Source organism: Tursiops truncatus, chromosome 11, assembly GCF_011762595.2.
Source record: "Tursiops truncatus isolate mTurTru1 chromosome 11, mTurTru1.mat.Y, whole genome shotgun sequence".
Lineage (NCBI taxonomy): Eukaryota > Metazoa > Chordata > Mammalia > Artiodactyla > Delphinidae > Tursiops > Tursiops truncatus.
Window position 1 is genome coordinate 64,878,872 of NC_047044.1, and position 18,287 is coordinate 64,897,158.

The 18,287-nt window shown below is 39.4% G+C and overlaps 1 protein-coding gene across 2 annotated transcripts in view; it reads right to left on the reverse strand.

Moving 5' to 3' along the window:
• Positions 1-18,287, reverse strand: part of PCED1B (PC-esterase domain containing 1B) — a 149,775-nt gene that overhangs the window by 130,722 nt on the left and 766 nt on the right. The window lies entirely within an intron of this gene.

Below are 18,287 nucleotides of genomic sequence, written 5' to 3' on the forward strand. Positions count from 1 at the left end.
CTAAATTGGCTCCTTTAATCACGACCTTGTAGGGCTTCCCTGGTGGCGCAGTGGTTGAGAGTCTGCCTGCCGATGCAGGGGACACGGGTTCGTACCCTGGTCCGGGAAGATCCCACACGCCACGGAGCGGCTGGGCCCATGAGCCATGGCCGCTGAAGTGAGAGGCCCGCATACCGCAAAAAAAAAAAAAAAAAAAAAAATCACGACCTTGTGACTATGACTGGGCCACCTCTGAGTCTTCTTTTCCTGGGCTAAGTAAAGGCTAATACTGCTTCCCTGTCTTTCTCATGCTCTTCAAATCTTTCTAGTAGGGCTCACAGAAGTCTAAGGACATGTGGAAATCCAGATGGAGTAGCAGAAGGGAAAAGCAAAGTTTCTGAAAAGGTAATATCTGAATATTAGTTCCAATATTCTAAAAACATTCGAGAGAGGTGGAGAAAGAATATTCGTTCAATTTATGTATATGACATGTATCCATCCAAATGAACGCTATAGTTGTCAGCCAGTGTACTTAGGTGCTAAGTATGCAGACATGGTGGGGACGTAATCCCTATTCTCAGGCACTCACAATTTGATAGAAGAGTTTTACGTGTGTGGGCGCGCGGCGCAGTGTGTGGGAGGATAGGGAAAGTTTTCTGTGTAACGATAAGTAGCCCTTTTAGGCAGATAGAATGATTGGCTACTGAGATAATAGAAGGTGCTCTGGGAAGATTCCTAAAATATATTCCAACCGATGCCCAAAATGATATTGGGAATTGTTATTCCTTAGTGCCTACTGTTGCCTTCTCACTGCACTGCTCTTCTAAAATATTACTGGAAAAGTCAGACAATTTGATAGTGGGAAAGTTTTTCAGATCATGTTCTTTCCTCACTGGAGAGAGAGGGGCCACACCAAAGCAGGGTGCCTGGGGAGAAGGGATCCGTCAAGAGATTGCTGGTTGCTAGGAGTCCAATCTCACTCGAATTAACTCAAATTAAAAAGAGGAGTTAACTGTAAAGATAAAACCGGCAACCTTACAGACATCTAGAGGCAGGAAACAAAGTCCAGCTGCACTTCATAGCGACCTAAGCTGGGAACTAGAATTTCACTGGGTCTCTATTCTCTGTCTCTCTCTCTCTCTTTTTTTTTTTTAAACTCTTTCTCTTTTGACCCTTCTCCTTGATTTTTAAGCATATCTAATGTCTTCCCTCTAAAGACTCGGCTTCCTCTGATTATTCATAATTTGGCTTTCAAGGAACTTTGGTTGTACTTGACTCTGGCGTGCACTGGTGCCAACCTCAGCCCAGACTGGACGTGAGCTCTGAGCGGGAATCCACAACCATCGACTGTCGATTCTGTCATTTGGCTCAAATTCTTGAGAGAGTCTGATCGTGCTTGTCCATGAGTCTGTTCCTGGTCTATTCAGACTGGGGCAAGGTGGACATGGGGTGGGGTCAGGGCTACTTAGGCTTGTCCTTTACAGCACAGGCTATGAACAGCAGGAATCCTCAGGGACAGGAACTGGGGAGGAGACACAAATGTCCCAAAGCATGTCAACCACTACTCCAGACCAAACGTTTTCCCCTCACAGTGTGGCAGTGGGCAAGCCTCACTTGCAGAGGGGCAGGACCTTGTCTGCTATGGTACAAAACTGAGTAGCACTGTGTTTGGAGCATGGATGAAAATGTGGTTTCTGAGTCTCCATCCCTTTTCTCCCTCTACTACAAATTTAACAGAAAGTAAACTGCTGCTTCAACGGTGGCACTGCCATCCCTGTGAATGGGGCCAAGAGAATCTTTGGGTAAACGGAGGAGACAGAGCTAGCTACTGAGGTTCTTTTCATCCCTTCTTTCATTCAGTTAGTTAACCTTAGTAATCACCTGTTCTGTTCTGCCTTCTGCTAGAAGAGTAGGAGACCCTTATATACTCCAAGAGTTTATTTTATTAACGGCTCTTTGGGGTATGTGTTTGTTGACTTTCCACTGAATACAATCTAGATATCACCAGTGAGAAGTTCCCAAAATACTCTTGGAATCTATTGTACCTAAAAATTTCTAAAAGCAGAGTATTAATAAATACAGATACATAAACAATGCTTATTTCTGGTTCAGAAAACTGAGTTCAGTCCAGTGCCTGGAAAGAAAAACTAAGCACAAAGACTAAAATAAACATAATATAATCCATTTCACTTCCCCTGCCTCACTCCTGCATGGCTTTAATGTGAGCTTCCAGCTGGGAGGAAACTTACCATGTTTGCTACAGGCAGATATTTATGTCTGTTTTGAGTTTTAAAAATCTAGATTCAGAGCTATAAAAAAGAAAGAAGAGGGTGATCATTTAAGAAGTTGTAATTAAATTGTGCATTTTGAGGGATGTATTTTCCATACCCACACTTATCTTTATAGACAGATGAGTTATTTTAGGTATTTCTAGTTGATACAGAAAGTTAAAGACCTGAACTAGGCATCAGAGGACTTGGGTTCAGTGTAAGGTGTGTAAATGTGGGCAAGTCTCTTTCCTCCCATGATCCCCGCTTCTTTATCTTTTTGGCTTATCCATCAAGTTATTAACAGGATCAACTGAGAGCTGAAGGTTCATGCTCTTTGAAAACTGGAGAATACCATTCAGTAAGTGTTTGAATTTGACTGTGTAAATTCAGGGCTTTATTGAAAAATCAGTATTACTGCTTGACCTCGATACTAAAGTTGTCTTATCCAAACTTACAGTCTATTTTTGGTGATTACTTAATCAAAATTCTATCTCGAATATATTTAAACCAGCATACTTAACTCACATAGTGGCTGCGTTGCAAGTTTATTTTTGAAAAAATATGCAGGAAGGAATAAAAAACACTGAAAAGGGTAAGTATACAGGTATTTATAAACTACTATTGACTGTACAAAACAATAAATGTAATATTTTTCGTAGAGTAAAATCTATGTAGAACTAAAATGCAAAACAGGAAGAACAGAAAAGCAGGAAGGGTGAACAGTTTAAAAGTTTTAAGGGTCTGATAATATCAGAGGAGTGGTAAAATAATAATTTGTATAATTCTGTAATCAATCAAGGATATGTATTGTATTCTCTAGGATAACTACTCTCAGAACAAGAAACTAATGTATTATTTGTAAGTTATTAGAATAAAAACATTAAATAATTTTAAATTTTTGAATAATCTAAAAGAGGCAAAAAAAGGGGAAAAGGAATATAAACAAAAAGAAAAAAGGAATATAAAAGGGAAGAGCCTAATAAAAAATGAAAAATAAAATTTTATCTAGAAAGCTAGTTATGTCAGAGATTATACTGAATGTAAATGAATTAAATTTGAAGTAAAAGACTATGATTGTCACACTAGATTGAAAAAAAACCATATGCTTTAAATATAATAATAATGTTTAATGTAAAATAAAAAAATAACACCAAGCAAAAACTAACAACAACAAAAAAATCTTGTGTAACTCTACCAATATCAGGCAATGTGAACTTTAAGATAAGAAACATTATTAAAGATAAAGACAGACAGTTTATAATTGTAAATGGGGCTATCCAATAGGAAGATATTACACCTTCTCTATGCACTCAGTAGCATTGCTTCAAAATAAATCAAACCAAGATGGACAGAACAAAAAGTGAAAATGTTCAAATGAACATCACAGTGGGAGGCATTAACATATCTTTCTCAATAGCCGGTAGGACAAGCCAAAAATAAAAAATGAGTAAGGATATAGAAGATATTAACAGTACAATTAGCAAGCCTGATCTAGTTGCCATGCATATAACATTGCACCTATTAATGACCAATTCATATTCGTTTCAAATGTACATGGAACATTTATTAAAATCAATGTATTGTAATATAAAGTCTCAACAATTTCAAAATGTTGACATATTTAAGAATATCTTCAGTGACCACCATGGAATTGAACTAGAGATCAATAACGAAAATAGAAAAAAAACCAACTGCTAAAAATTAAAAAATACACTCTAAATAATCCATGGGATGAAGAAGAAAATAGAAAATAGTTTAAACTGAATAATTAAAAATACATTTCAAAGCTTATGGGAAGAATTAGAATGATGCTTAGAAGGAAATATATAGCCTTAAAAGCATATAGTAGAAAAGAAAAAAGTCTTAAAATCAATGATTTAAGTATTAATCTCAAGAAACTAGAAAAAGAGCAGCAATCAAACCTAAGGAAATAAATGATAGAGACAAAAACTGAAATCAAGGAAATAATAATCCAACATATAATAGAAAACAATCAACAAATCCAAAAACTGGCTTTGAAAAGATTAACAAAATTAATAAAACCAAAACTGATAAAGAAAAGTAGAAAACCCACAAATCAGCAACAATAGCAATAAAAGGGAGGATATCACTATTGATTGCACAATAAAAGTATTCCAGGGCTTCCCTGGTGGCGCAGTGGTTGGGAGTCTGCCTGCTGATGCAGGGAACACGGGTTCGTGCCCCGGTCCGGGAAGATCCCACATGCCGCGGAGCGGCTGGGCCCGTGAGCCATGGCCGCTGAGCCTGCGCGTCCGGAGCCTGTGCTCCGCAACGGGAGAGGCCACGGCAGTGAGAGGCCCGCATACCGCCAAAACAAAAAAAACAAAAAAACAAACAAAAAAAAGTATTCCAAAAACAACTTTATGCAGATAAACTTGACAATTTGCATGAAATAGACAAATTTGTTGAAAAACACACCTTACCAAAGCTGATAGAAGAAGAAATAGAAAATATGAATAGTTCTGTGTATGTTTTAAAAATTTGAACCCATTATTTAAAATCCATTCCCCAAAGAAAAGTCTAGGCCCAGAGAGCTTATCAATGAATTTTCCAAAAATTTAAGGAAAAATAACACATGTAATTCTTCATGAAGACAGAAGCAGAACTTCCAGACTTTTAAAAAATGAAAACAGCATTTAAAACTCTGACAAGCATTCTGAGAAAATTGCAAACCCATCTTTCTCATAAACATTATTTAAAAATTCTTAACAGAATGCTAGGAAATCAAATCCAGTGATATAGTAAACTGAGGACAGTTTAGTCTAGGTGGGCAAGCAGGTTTAACATTCAAATATCATAAACTCAGTTAACCACATCCATAAAAAGGAGTAAAATCACGTGATCATATCAAATGCAGAAAAAGTATTTGATAAATTCAACATTTACTTGTGATGAAAACGTTTAGTCAAGTAAGAATAGAACTGCCTTAATGTGATAAAGAATATTTACAAATTACCCACAGCAAACATCATTTTCACTGAAAATGAAACTTTCACTGAAACCTTCTCCCTAATATTGGGACTGGGTCAAGAATGGCCACACTGTAACTGGAAGTCTAACCAGGGCAAAAGGCAAGAGGAAGAAATATAAGTCATGGAGATTGAAAAGGAAGAAATAAAACTGTCATTTCCAGATAGTATGATCATGCATATAGAAAATTTCTAAAAAATCTACAGACAAATTCTTAGAATTAATAAGAGAATTAAGAAGGACACTGGATATAAAGTCAATATACAAAAATTAGTTGCTATAGACTGAATGTTTGTGTTCCGTCCAAAATTCATATTTTGAAATCCTAACCCCAAAAGTGAGGGTATTAGGAGATGGGGCCTTTGGGCTCTGCCCTCATGAATGGGATTAGCGCTCTTACAACAGAGTCTCCAGAGGGATCCCTAACCCCTTCCACAATGTGACAGCACAGGGAAAAGCCACTGTATATGTATGAAGAAGATGGCCCTCACCAGACACCAGATCTGCTGGCACCTTGGTTTTGGACTTTGCAGCTTCCAGAATTATGAGATATAAATTTATGTTGTCTATAAGCCACCGAGTTTATGGTATTTATTATAGCAGTCTGAGCTGATTATGACATGAGTCACAGTTGTATATACTGGCAATAAACAAATAGAAAATAAAACATTTATAATAGCATCCCCAAACTCAAACACTTAGAAATATATCTCATTATAGATGTACAGGACCTCTAAACTAAAAATTACAAAATATTATTGAGAAAAAATAAAGGAGAGCCAAATAAATGGACTTGTCATGGATTGGATGACTCAATAGTGTAAAGATATAAGTTCTCTCCAAATTATTATCTACTTCTATGAACTCTCAACCAAAATCCAAACCGTGGGATATTTCTCCCAGAAATGTACAAATCAATTCTAAAATTCATATGGAAATGCAAAAGGCCCAAAATAGCCAAGGTATTCTTGAAGAAGAACAAATGTGAAGGACATATACTATATCAGGAACTATTAATATAAAGCTAAACTGTGTGATACTAGTATATGACCAGATAACTGTCCAATGGAACAGACCCACACATATATGATCACATGATTTATGACAAAATGACCATGCAGTGCAGTAAAGGAAAAAGGTGGTCTTTTCAAAAAATTGTACTGGGTCAATTGGATATCCATAGGGGGAAGAAATGTCTATTGGCTTCTACATCACTTTACACACAAGAATCAATTCCAGATGTGTCAGTCCGTTCGGGCTGCTATAACAAAAATACCATAAACTTTGGCGTCTGGTGAGGGCCTGCTTCCTCATTCATGGATGGTGTCTTGCTGCTATGACCTCACATTGCAAAGAGGATAGGGATCTCTCTGGAGCCTAAGCATATCCCAATGCCCCACCTCTTAATACCATTACCTTGGGGGTTAAGATTTCAACATACGAGTTTGGGGTTCAGACCATAGCAAGAAAGACTGGAGAAATAAATTGAAAGATAAAACAATAAAGCTTTTAGAGGGAAGCATCTTCATGACCTTGGACTAGGCAATGCTTTTTAAAATAAGAAATAAAAAAGAAGGAAAATAAAAGAAAAAAATTGTGATAAACTTGACCATATTAAAACTTAGAACTTATGTTCACCCAAAGTGAGTAAAACAGCAACCTACAGGGTGGGAAAAAATGTTAAACATATATATTTACACACACTTAGGTAAGATATACGATAAAAAACACAGATCCAGAATTCTTAGAAAGCTCTTACAAACCAATAAGAAAAAGATGGACAGTTCAACAGCAAAATGGGCAAAAGACTTATAAAAGAGGATATGTAAATGGCCAATAAACATATGAAAAATTGCCCCCGAGTTTATTAGTCATCAGGGAAATGCAAATTCAAGGCACAATGAAATATTAAGACTACCCACCCAAATGGTTAAGATGAAAAAGATGGAGAATAGCAAGTGCTGATAAAGATGTGGATGAATAGGAATTCTCATAAACCGCTTGTGGGAGAATACTCTGGTACAACCACTTCGGAAAACTCGCAGTTACTGCTAAAGTTGCCTATGTGCATAACCTGTGATCCAGTGAATACATTTCCAGGTTATACCCGATAGAATTTTGTGCAGATGTTTATCCAAAGACATGTATTAGAATGTTCATGGCAACAGTACTCATAATAGGCAAACATTGGAAACTACCCATAGATCCATCCAAAATAAAATGGTTAAATAGCGATATAGTCACACAGTGGGATACCACATAGCTGTGAGAATAATCTACTACTACATGCAAAAATATGGATGAAACTCTCAAGCATAGAGTTGAGCAACGGAAGCCAGACAAGAAGAGTATATATTTCATGTATACAATGTATCAGAACAGGCAGAACTAACCCAGCAGTCATGAGAGTGGTTATCGTTGGGCATTTAGAGACTGGAAGGGAACATGGGACCTAGTGGGTGCTGGTAAATGTTCTGTTCCTTGATTTGGGGGACTTTGCCCTTGTTTGTTAATCCTCTTCTGTACGTGCTACATGATTCTTATCTCATGATTGTCTTTGCCGGAACTTTTTTTTTTCTTTCAAAATGGTTGGACAGAACTCAATTTCTGCTTAGGTAATTATTCAGTTTACTTTCAATATGCATATTTACCATTATATTTTCTTGAGGTTCTGCAAAATGCCCGCTTATCAGGATTATTTCTGGAGACTGACTTTTTTTCTCCATGTAGCTCCGCAGCTTTCTGAGAACTCTTTCTGATGTGTTCTGTGTTTTGTCCATCTGCCTCTCTTCTGATCACCATTCTGCCTTATTTATTGTTGTTCTGCCTTTGCTACTCTGTTACTGTACTGATGAAGAAAGAGGGAGAGATTATCTTTAATAGGAAGAGTCATTTTCTGATTGGGGCAGAGACATGATGTCATTGTATTTCTTGTGTAATTTAAGATTTCACTGATTAACTGCTTGGCATATTCTGCCCAGGGATGACAGTGCTGTGTCCAGCCAACCTGAATATGTGGACTTGTTGGCAGACGTACCTCTCCTGTGGCAATGGATTTGTCATGCTTGATACCACTAAACATTAAACTCATCAAACTAACTACTCTTCTCTTCTATTTCGCACTCAGTAAATTTGTTTGTGATTATAAACTTGGCTTCCCAAAGCTTCTTATAGGCAGAAACTATGATTAGGACCATATCAAGGTCTGATCCACTTGAGTTTTGCTTTAAATTCACAGGTAGGTATTCTTTTGGTTTATATTATAAATCTTTCTCCACCCAACAAATTAACTCTGGGACATCAAAAATATCAAGCTTGGACCTGCCAACCTGGGCTATGTTGATGCGTTCAAGGTTGTCCATCTGGAGAGCCCACCATCCAGCTTTCCCCCCCAGACACACCCTACAAACAAGCAAACAAACACATCTGATACTCATTGTGTCAATGTTATTCTGCTTATGAAAATAGAACTAAGGTGCCCAGTGCCTTCCCAGCAAAGGACATTTAGGAAAGAGGAGTTCAGATGTCCAACAGTTCTAATAAATATAATTGAGTAAATAAAAAATTCCACTTTGAGAGAAATGTGGACAGCTGCCACAATAGCATGTTTTTCCAGCATCCTGCTGTTTCTGTAAAGTAGGAAATGTCAGTGAGCAGACTCATCCTCCAGCAACTTGTTCAGATTTGCACCTGACCTCTTCTACATGACAGCTTCCAAGGAACGCTTCCTTAGTTTCCTACCATGCATTTCTATCACGATGCAAGAGGCAAGCAGCAGCATGTCAAAACTGCTCTCCAGACACAGTGATTATTATTTTTTTAATTTTGTTTATCCCTGTAGTTCAAAACCCCTTTGGGTACCCTCCAGTGTGTATGGACATTGCCAGTCATCTCTGCTAACTAAAGGTCTTCACCCAGGATGTTCCCCCACAACCTGCCAGCTTCAATTCCCCTGGGGCTTTGGGCAGCCCAGGCATGCAGACTGGCGGCTCATTCCCATCTGCAGCAGCTGACAGTACCATGGAGAGTAAGGCAGGGCTGAGCGAACAACAGGTTCTCCAAACGAGGACCAAATGAAGACCTGTTGTGCTCTGGTACAGCCCAGCTCAGGGGAGCCATATAATTAGTACAAACATCACTGTGGTGAGACACCTCTCCAGATCTGTTTATTCTGTACACAAACCTAGCTTCGGTTCCATTAGGTTCAACAAATATTTGTTAAACATCTGTGCTGTGTCAGATCACATCCAAGGCACAAGGGCAATAAGGATGAACAACACATGAACAGGACTCACTGTAACACTCTTTTATAGTTTTATAGTTCCCAAAGCACTTTTCACATGTCTCATCTCCATCGGCCTCGTGAACTCAAATAGAGCCTTACATGGGTACTGCATTTCCATTTCACAATTGGGAGACTTCAGAGTCTGAAAGACCAGGTCAACTTCCCTAAGGTCACACAGTTAGCAAATGTAAGTTCTGGCACCAGAACCCAGAGATATGATTCTTTATTCAATGCTCAATTTTATCACATTGCCCTATTTTTTTTTACACATTGCCATTTGGCATACAATTAGAGGATGTTTCAGACCCTTTGCACATGTCAGGAGAGAGATGCTACTTTCCTTGCTTGTTATTCTCCATGGTGAATGCCGTGGATAAAATGAGCCAGAAGGATTCATATTATTGTTACTTAATTCTGAGAGTTCATTTTCATCTCTGACTATTCAAATAGTTTCTCCTGAATTATGTTTTTATTTGCATCCAATTCGCTCTGTTGAATCAGCTACTTGGTCAGCCAAGAAATGGTTGACCTAAAATTAGAAAAAGTAAGACCTAAAATTCTGCTTGTATTGGAATTTTCAGTGCCCAAAGTACATATTTTCTGTTGCAAATATTTTAGCTCTCGGTAATATCCAATTTGAAATTGAATTATATACTGTCTTATATCCTGTAATTATTCTAATAACACTACAAATTCCTAGAGTAGAGCAACCATATCATGGGTCTGGGAGTGTGGCCAGAGCTAACAATATTTGCTGAATGGAATTTAAATTATAGCTGAACCTTCTACTCCCTAATGGGAAGCATTAATGGCTGAGCATGAGATCAGAGAGAGGCAGACTTGGTGACAGATACGGTTCTACCACTAATCTTGGGCAAGTTATATAAATCAACTAAGCCCCACTGCCCTCATTAGAAGATGGGGATGTTAATGGCCATCTCTTAGGACACTTGTAAGAATTAAACGAGAAGCCTGGTAGATGCTGAGAATGAATGTTGGGTCTTATTATCAAGCCCACTTCCTTGGATCTTTCCAGAGGTCCTTCTGCCTTTCCCCATTTGAATACAATGTTTCTTTCCAGGAGCACAGACTGAAAGGTCAGAGTTCCAGAGCCAATTACTCACAGAGCATTCACCAGAGAGGGCCTTGGATTTGCTGAAAATAATTGAATTAGTATTTGCAACAGTGCTGGTTCTATAGTAGAGTGTTTATTATTTTCTCTCTCAATTTTATGTTACTCTATTTTGTGTAAATGTTGACTAGCAAATAATGATTGCTTCCAATCAGATAGTTCCATGAATAATCAAGTATCACCTTAACAAAGGTATGATAATTCCTGTTACAGGAAATCATATTTTTTAAAGGACATAAAACTGGAGTCTGAACGCTTCATCTAGTTCTCTAAACTGGGTTTGTTAAAAATTATCCATGTTTTTCAGAGAGAGAAAATTAGCCCCAGTTTTGAGAGATATAACAGCATTTAAGAATTCAAATAGACGATCCCTTCAGGCTAATAATAAGCAAAGTGAAAATTAGAGCATTTATGACCAGTCATAAAAGGAAACATAATGCTAGATGCATGGCTTTAAGACTGAATTTTATAAAGCAAATTTTCATCTGCTTATTTTATTCCTAAGGCTGAGAATTCAGAGTATTAAAAAAAAAAGAAAGAAAAGAAAGGTCTGCTTATTTCTCTTGTTACATAATTATGACAAAGAGAAAAACATCCTTCTGCAACATTCTCAGGCTCCTCACAACAATGGATTTGTTCTTTCAGCAAAAATAAATTGACCAGTAAGATTATAAATGGCATTCTCTGATTCTTTACAGTTTTTCTGTATCTTCCACTTCTCCTACAAGGAATGCATAGTACCTTTAGGATTAGGAAAAAAGGTTTTTAGTTGCTACTTTTTCTTTGCTTCTCATCGAAAAACCAATGGTGGTATGGGGTAGGGGACCATGCTCCTTACAAACGCGGGTCTGAAAATGTTTTGTGAGAGGGAAGGATTCACAACTGCTGGGAGTTGATCCCAACCAAGGATGTTGAGTTGCAAACCTGGGAATATGGACAGTTGGCCAACAAGAAATATGTGAGTGACTATATGTGCCTCATTCCAGTAAGACTTGTGAGCTACAGTAGCACTTGTGTATTGCTAAAATTCTCAGGCTAAAGAATAGTGCCCGGAACATAGCAGATGCTCAGGAAATATTTGCCAAATAAATGACAGTTGTGCTGAGAGGGGACAGCAATTATTATCTCAAACCAGGGGAAATCAGAGTCACTTCCTGCCTGAGAAGCCAGAAGAGGGTTTGTTCTCTAAAACTAGAGTTGCTGAATGTTAAGTAGTAGTCACAGTGAAGAAGAAACATTGATGCACATGACTTAGTCATTGGTAACTTTAAACAATGATAAGTTGTCTCTGAGTTTTCTTATCACAAAAGCATTGCAGAAAAATAGAAAATGCAGATAAGAGAAGAAAAATTTTAAAACCACTGTTATGATAGGTATATATTCTTTCAGGTTATCTTTGATGCATACGTATGATTAATATACATATGTATTTTCTTTTACAAAAATTGGAAGAGCAATTTTGGTAATTTTTTGTTATGTCACCAGATATTTCTCTGCCACATTATTTTTAATGACAATATAGCACAATGACGGATGCATGCACAGTCATTTATTCACCCACATCTCTGTTGCACATTAAGGATACACTTTTGTTTTTCCTCTGAGAAATGATGCTGCCCCTTCATGATCGAATACTTAATAAATTAAAGTGATGTCTCAACTATAGACAACTTGCCCTCAGTTGCTTTTCCTGAAGCAGCCATGAGACTGACATCACTGGGGAGAAAGGAGGAGTTTGTGTCTGCCCGGTGCAGCGATAACTGACCCAGAGGAAGGAACTAAACCCAGATCGGCTCTAACTGGTTAGTACCTGTGTTCTAATCGTCTGTCTTCCTGGGGCCTGGGCAACAGCAGACAGGTTGTGATCAGAAAATCAGATTCATCTTTTGAAGTTAAAAGGAATTTAAGAAACCATTAACTGTCATATCCTTAATTGATTCTTGGGTTTTATGGAGAGATGAAAGCAGTTTTGCCCGAGACTAGAACTTAGATGTCTTTAGCTCAGAAGACTGCTCGGTTTCTATAATCACATCGGGGCTTGATACTTTCATAATTGAAGACTCTGGACAAATGGGACTTCCGGCCTCAAGGCTGACAACGGCAGGGGCAGATGCCCCACGTCTAAGCTCAAGTGCAACTAACCCAACTATGCAAGACTTTCAAAGGGATGATCCCAACTGGTTCTACAACCTTTAGCCAAAAAAACCCATCCAAACCTTGAAAACATTACGCTAAGTGAAAGAAGCTAGGCACAAAGGCCACATCTTGTATGATTCCATTTATATGAAATGTTCAGAATAAGCAAATCCATAGGGACAGAAGGTAAATTAGTGGTTGCCAGGGGCTGGGAGGAGGGGAACTGGGAGTGACTGCTTAATGGGTCCAGGGCTTCTTTCGGGAAGTCATGAAATTATTCCGGAGTTAGATCGTTGTGATGGTTGCACGACATTAACCACTGAATAGTATACTTTCAAATGGTCAGAACAGTGAATTTTGTTTATGTGAATTTTATTTCAGCTAAATTAAAAAGAACAACAAGGATCCTATCCAGTCCATGTCCGTGAAGACAGGAGATAGAAAGAGCAGGTGGGTGAATGGTGAGTGAAGAGTTGGCCCCCTGTGGGCCCTCCCTGGGGAGGGTATGTGGGTACTTCTTGCACGTTCCATCTCCACTCCCTGCCCAATTTCTAGCCTACGGAGCTTCCAAAGAATCCAGCCACAAGGTGACACACGCCACCTGGAGTTAAGAGAGCACAGGGGCCGGAGCTCAAGTTTCCATACAGCCAGAGACATAGTACTGGGTTCGCGATCTGGTTCTACCTTAAATCTTGGGCAATTTACAAAAACCAACTGGAACGGGTCAAAAGGCTGTTGCAGGAGTGGAGTGCACTTCCAGAGCTGGTGAGCAACGTTATGTTTCCTGCGGGCCTAGCCTGCAGTCACATTGCAAAAACCCTACCAAGAGCGCTGCCCCCAGAGTGGGCTCTCAACAGAAAGCTTCTGCATGCACCAACCAGGCTCCCGCAGAGCCAGATACTCCTGTAAGCTGTCCCTGAAGAACACCCGATGTGTCCCAAGGTTAAAAAAAGAGGCAACTTACACGAAAAGATGCTCAACATCACTAATTATTAGAGAAATGAAAATCAAAACTACAGGGAGGAACCACCTCACACTGTTCAGAATGGCCATCATCAAAAAGTCTACAAATAATAAATGCTGAAGATGGTGTGGAGAAAAGGAAACCCTTCTACACTGTCGGTGGGAATGTAAATTGGTGCAGCCACTATGGAAAATAGTATGAAGATTCCTTAAAAAACTAAAAATAGAGTTGCCATATGATCCAGCAATTCCACTCTTGGGCACATATCTGGAGAAAAATATAATTCAAAAAGATACATGCAGGCTTCCCTGGTGGCGCAGTGGTTAAGAATCCGCCTGCCAATGCAGAGTACACGGGTTCGAGCCCTGGTCCCGGAAGATCCCACATGCCGCAGAGCAACTAAGCCCATGTGCCACAACTACTGAGCCTGTGTTCTAGAGCCTGCATGCCACAACTACTGAGCCCGTGTGCCACAACTACTGAAGACTGCACGCCTAGAGTCTGTGCCCCACAACAAGAGAAGCTACCGCAATGAGAAGCCCACGCACCACAATGAAGAGTGGCCCCCGCTCACCGCAAGTAGAGAAAGCCCGCACGCAGCAACAAAGACCCAACACAACCAAAGATAAATAAATAAAATTATATATAAAAAAAAGATACATGCACCCCAGTGTTCATAGGAGCACTATTTACAATAGCCAAGATATGGAAGCAACCCAAGTCCCCATCAACAGATGATTGGCTTAAGAAGATATAGCATATATATATATATATATACACATATATACACAATGGAATATTATTCGGCCATAAAAAAGAGTGAAATAATGCTATTTGCAGCAACATGGACGGACCTAGATATTATCATACTAAGTGAAGTAAGACAAAGAGAAAGACAAACACCATATGATATCACTTATACGTGGAATCTAAAATATGACACAGATGAACTTATCTATGAAACAGAAACAGACTCACAGACATAGAGAACAGATTTATGGTTGCTAAAGGGGAGGGAGGTGGGGAGGGATGGACTGGGAGTTTGGAGTTAGCAGATGCAAACTATGAATATTATGTATAGAATGGATACACAACAAGGTCCTACTGTATAGCACAGGGAACTATATTCAATACCCTGTGATAGACCATAATGGAAAAGAATGAAAAAGAATATATATATGTATAACTGAATCACTTTGCTGTACAGAAGAAATTAACACAACATTGTAAATCAACTATACTTGAATAAAGCAAATTTTTTAAAAAAGAGGTAACTTTAGATTGGTGTCCCAACTACACCTGATTACAGGAGGCATGCTAGAATCAAATGAGACACAGAATGTGAAAGCCCCTCACAGCATATAAAGTGCTATTAAAGTGTTCATTTTTAGTAAAAATGACTCCAAATCATCAAACTAGTGCTGTAACAATTTCTTGTCTCATATACCTAATTCCTTACATCTTTGATTACAACCTGAGAAATTCTGGAAATCACAGGGCTAGAAAATGCCCTGGGATTTCATCTACTCAAATCCCTGACCCAGTCAGGAGTTACTTCCAATCCCAGCCAGACACGCAAAGGACCACACATGCCTGAGCACACTAGATTCAGAATCACATCAAGTGTCAATTCACTTTCTCCTATCCGTTGGAGTCATTACTGAATGGTCAAAAAAACCAATAGATTATGCCATGTGGAAAAGACCAGAGAAATATCTATGTGTCCTATTTTAAACTCCTGAGAAGGCAACTCAACCATCTGTCTTGGCAACCCATTGCAGGCTGGAACTACCCTGTCAAAAACGTCTCTCTTCTGTTTAATCTAAATCCTTCAAGTGGAGCTTCAAGCTAATTTTGTCCCATTCCATTTTCAGATAATTTGGAACACAGTTGTTTACCATCTGCGTTATAGGATTATACAATGTCACAGGGTTTTGGTGAGCCGTAAACAAAATAATGCATGTAAAACACAGAGCTCAGATCTGAAACATAACAGCCCAATACATATTTATTTATTATTACCATCATTATATATATTAGGACTCTTTCAGTCACAAGTGATATCAACACAACTCAAAATAATTTAAGCAAAGGAGGAGGAGGGGGCGGGAGAAGAAAAAGAAAAAGGATGCGGGCTGGAGAATGTAATTAGAAAGGAAGTAAAATTGTGCAGTGGCTTTCAGGCACTGCGGGATCCAGGACTCAAATAATGTTCGCAGGGCTCGTCTTTTCCTCTCTTCTGTTTTTCAGAAAAGCTTTTTGAAGTATAAAGAGCAGGAGGGCTATGAGCAGATTCAGGTCACGTAAGCCTAGAATAGGTTCTCCATTCAGCAGTTGATTCATCAAAAATTCCTTCAATGACAAGCAAGTGTCAAGCAGGGTTCTAGAAGCTAAGAAAAGAGCAGTGTCCAAGACATAACATTTCACCCTTGTGGAATATACCTTCGAGTGGGAAGAGTGGATCTGGTAGAAGAAGGGGAAGGGATGCCACAAAGATATAAAATTATCCTCTACAAAGTAAGGTCTCACCTTATACCATTATTACAGTCAACTCTTAGCTTTCTCTTCACCAAGCCAAGTAAACCCATCCCTTTCAAAACTCTTTTCCCCTTGGCAAATGTGCAGAATCCCAAAAATCAGGTCTCCAAATAGATAAATAAACTTGCCTGTGGATTTGAGTGCATGTAGTTTATTTAGGCTGCGTAATCTTTGCATAATATTTCTAAGATGTGCCTTCAGCCCTAATAACACAACATTACCATTGTTTCCATTTTTGAAAGTCACTTTTTTAAAATAATTAATTAATTAATTTTATTGTTGGCTGTGTTGGGTCCTCTATGCTGCGCGAGGGCTTTCTTTTAGTTGTGGCGAGCGTGGGCTACTCTCTGTTGCGGTGCGTGGGCTTCTCATTCCAGTGACTTCTCTTGTCGCGGAGCACAGGCTCTAGGCGCGCGCGGGCTTCAGTAGTTGTGGCTCACGGGCTTAGTTGCTCCAGGGCATGTGGGATCTCTCCAGACCAGGGCTCAAACCTGTGACCCCTGCATTGGCAGGCGGATTCTTTAACCATTGCACCACCAGGGAAGCCCCTGAAATCACTTTTCTTTTTAGACTCTTTTCCTTTTAAATACAGGTCTTTCTCCCACTTTCATGTTTTCCTTTGAATAGGATGTTAGTTACTTAGTAAAATACCGCAAACACCTGGTCATTTATGAGTCATTTCAAAGGTATACCTCTGAGTAATTTTAATCTATTTCTCTGTTAATCATTCTAACTGTAAAAATGGCCTGGAGACCAAGTTTTTTTGAGAACCCAAGGACGTGTGGCGTAAACTTCAGAAAATCTCAACCTCTTCCTCTCCCCTGGGAGCTCGCAGTAAGGAATGCGTTCCTGAAGCATTTCAGACTGTATAGTCTTATGATAAACTTCAACTTTTCATAAAACTGAAACTAATCTGAATGAAGCTGCTCTCACCTGAAAAATCTTAATTTACCAGGTGCTATTTCAGATTCATCCCACAAAAAGCCTAACTAAATTAACGATGCACACAATTCTATTTAAATTTGGCACTAGCCTAGCAGATCTGTGCTACCACATGAATCCATTCATGGACAATGTAGAGAACAACTCTCACTAAATTCACGGTACCGCAAGTGTGGGGGGGGGGGCAGTTGATTGTCTACGTCATCGCTTCTATTTTTTAAGTAATATTACAAGTTATGTGCCCTGCCCCAACTGTTGTTCTCAATTTGGTCCTCTTTTCAATGTCCCGCTCCCTTCTGCTTTGGTTAATATCTCTCGTCAGCGCAGTAATTTAGTTCTTGTTAATCCGGATATAACGGCTAAATGGGTCAGTTGGCTCAGTCAAATCCCATCGTTAAAACTGATCTCGGAATCAACCAAAAATGGAGTTTTAATCGAAAAGCTTATCAGCTCCACTCCCCTTCCCCCACCTCATTTTGCCTGATCTTGTCACCTGGCCTTGTCCACCCTGCTTGCAACTTTCCTAGCCTGCCTCTCGCGAAGGGATGAAGAACCTCCGCGCAAGACACCCCTTCTGTCTGGGATCAGCCCTTGTCCGGCGCGAACACATTTTGAAAAAAAAAAAAAAAGTCTGGATCTGGGATTTTTTTTATTTTTTCCTTTTTCTTTCAAGCTGAATACTGTTATCTTTGCCTTCCAGGCGGAAGGTCGGTTCCAACCCTTCTTTCCTGAGCTTCTCCTTCGCGAACGGGGGATCATCGCTGATGCTTCCTCCTGAGTTGGGAAAGGGACAGAACTTTCCCAGGGAGCTGCGGAGTGTCCCTGCTGCGCTTTCCCGGTTCCTTTCCCCTAGAAGAGATCCTGTTGCACCGGAGGGAACGTGCCCCATTTCTCTGCGCCCCCCCCCCCCCCGCCCCCAAATGACGGCGGAGACGGAAGGCAGCTTCTGTGTTTGTTTTGTAAACCTTTAAAACCTACTGCACTTAGCGCTTTGCGAGCCCCCTTGGCCTTCGCCCAAAGCAAGCCGTAAAGAGGTCGTGGAGCTCAGCG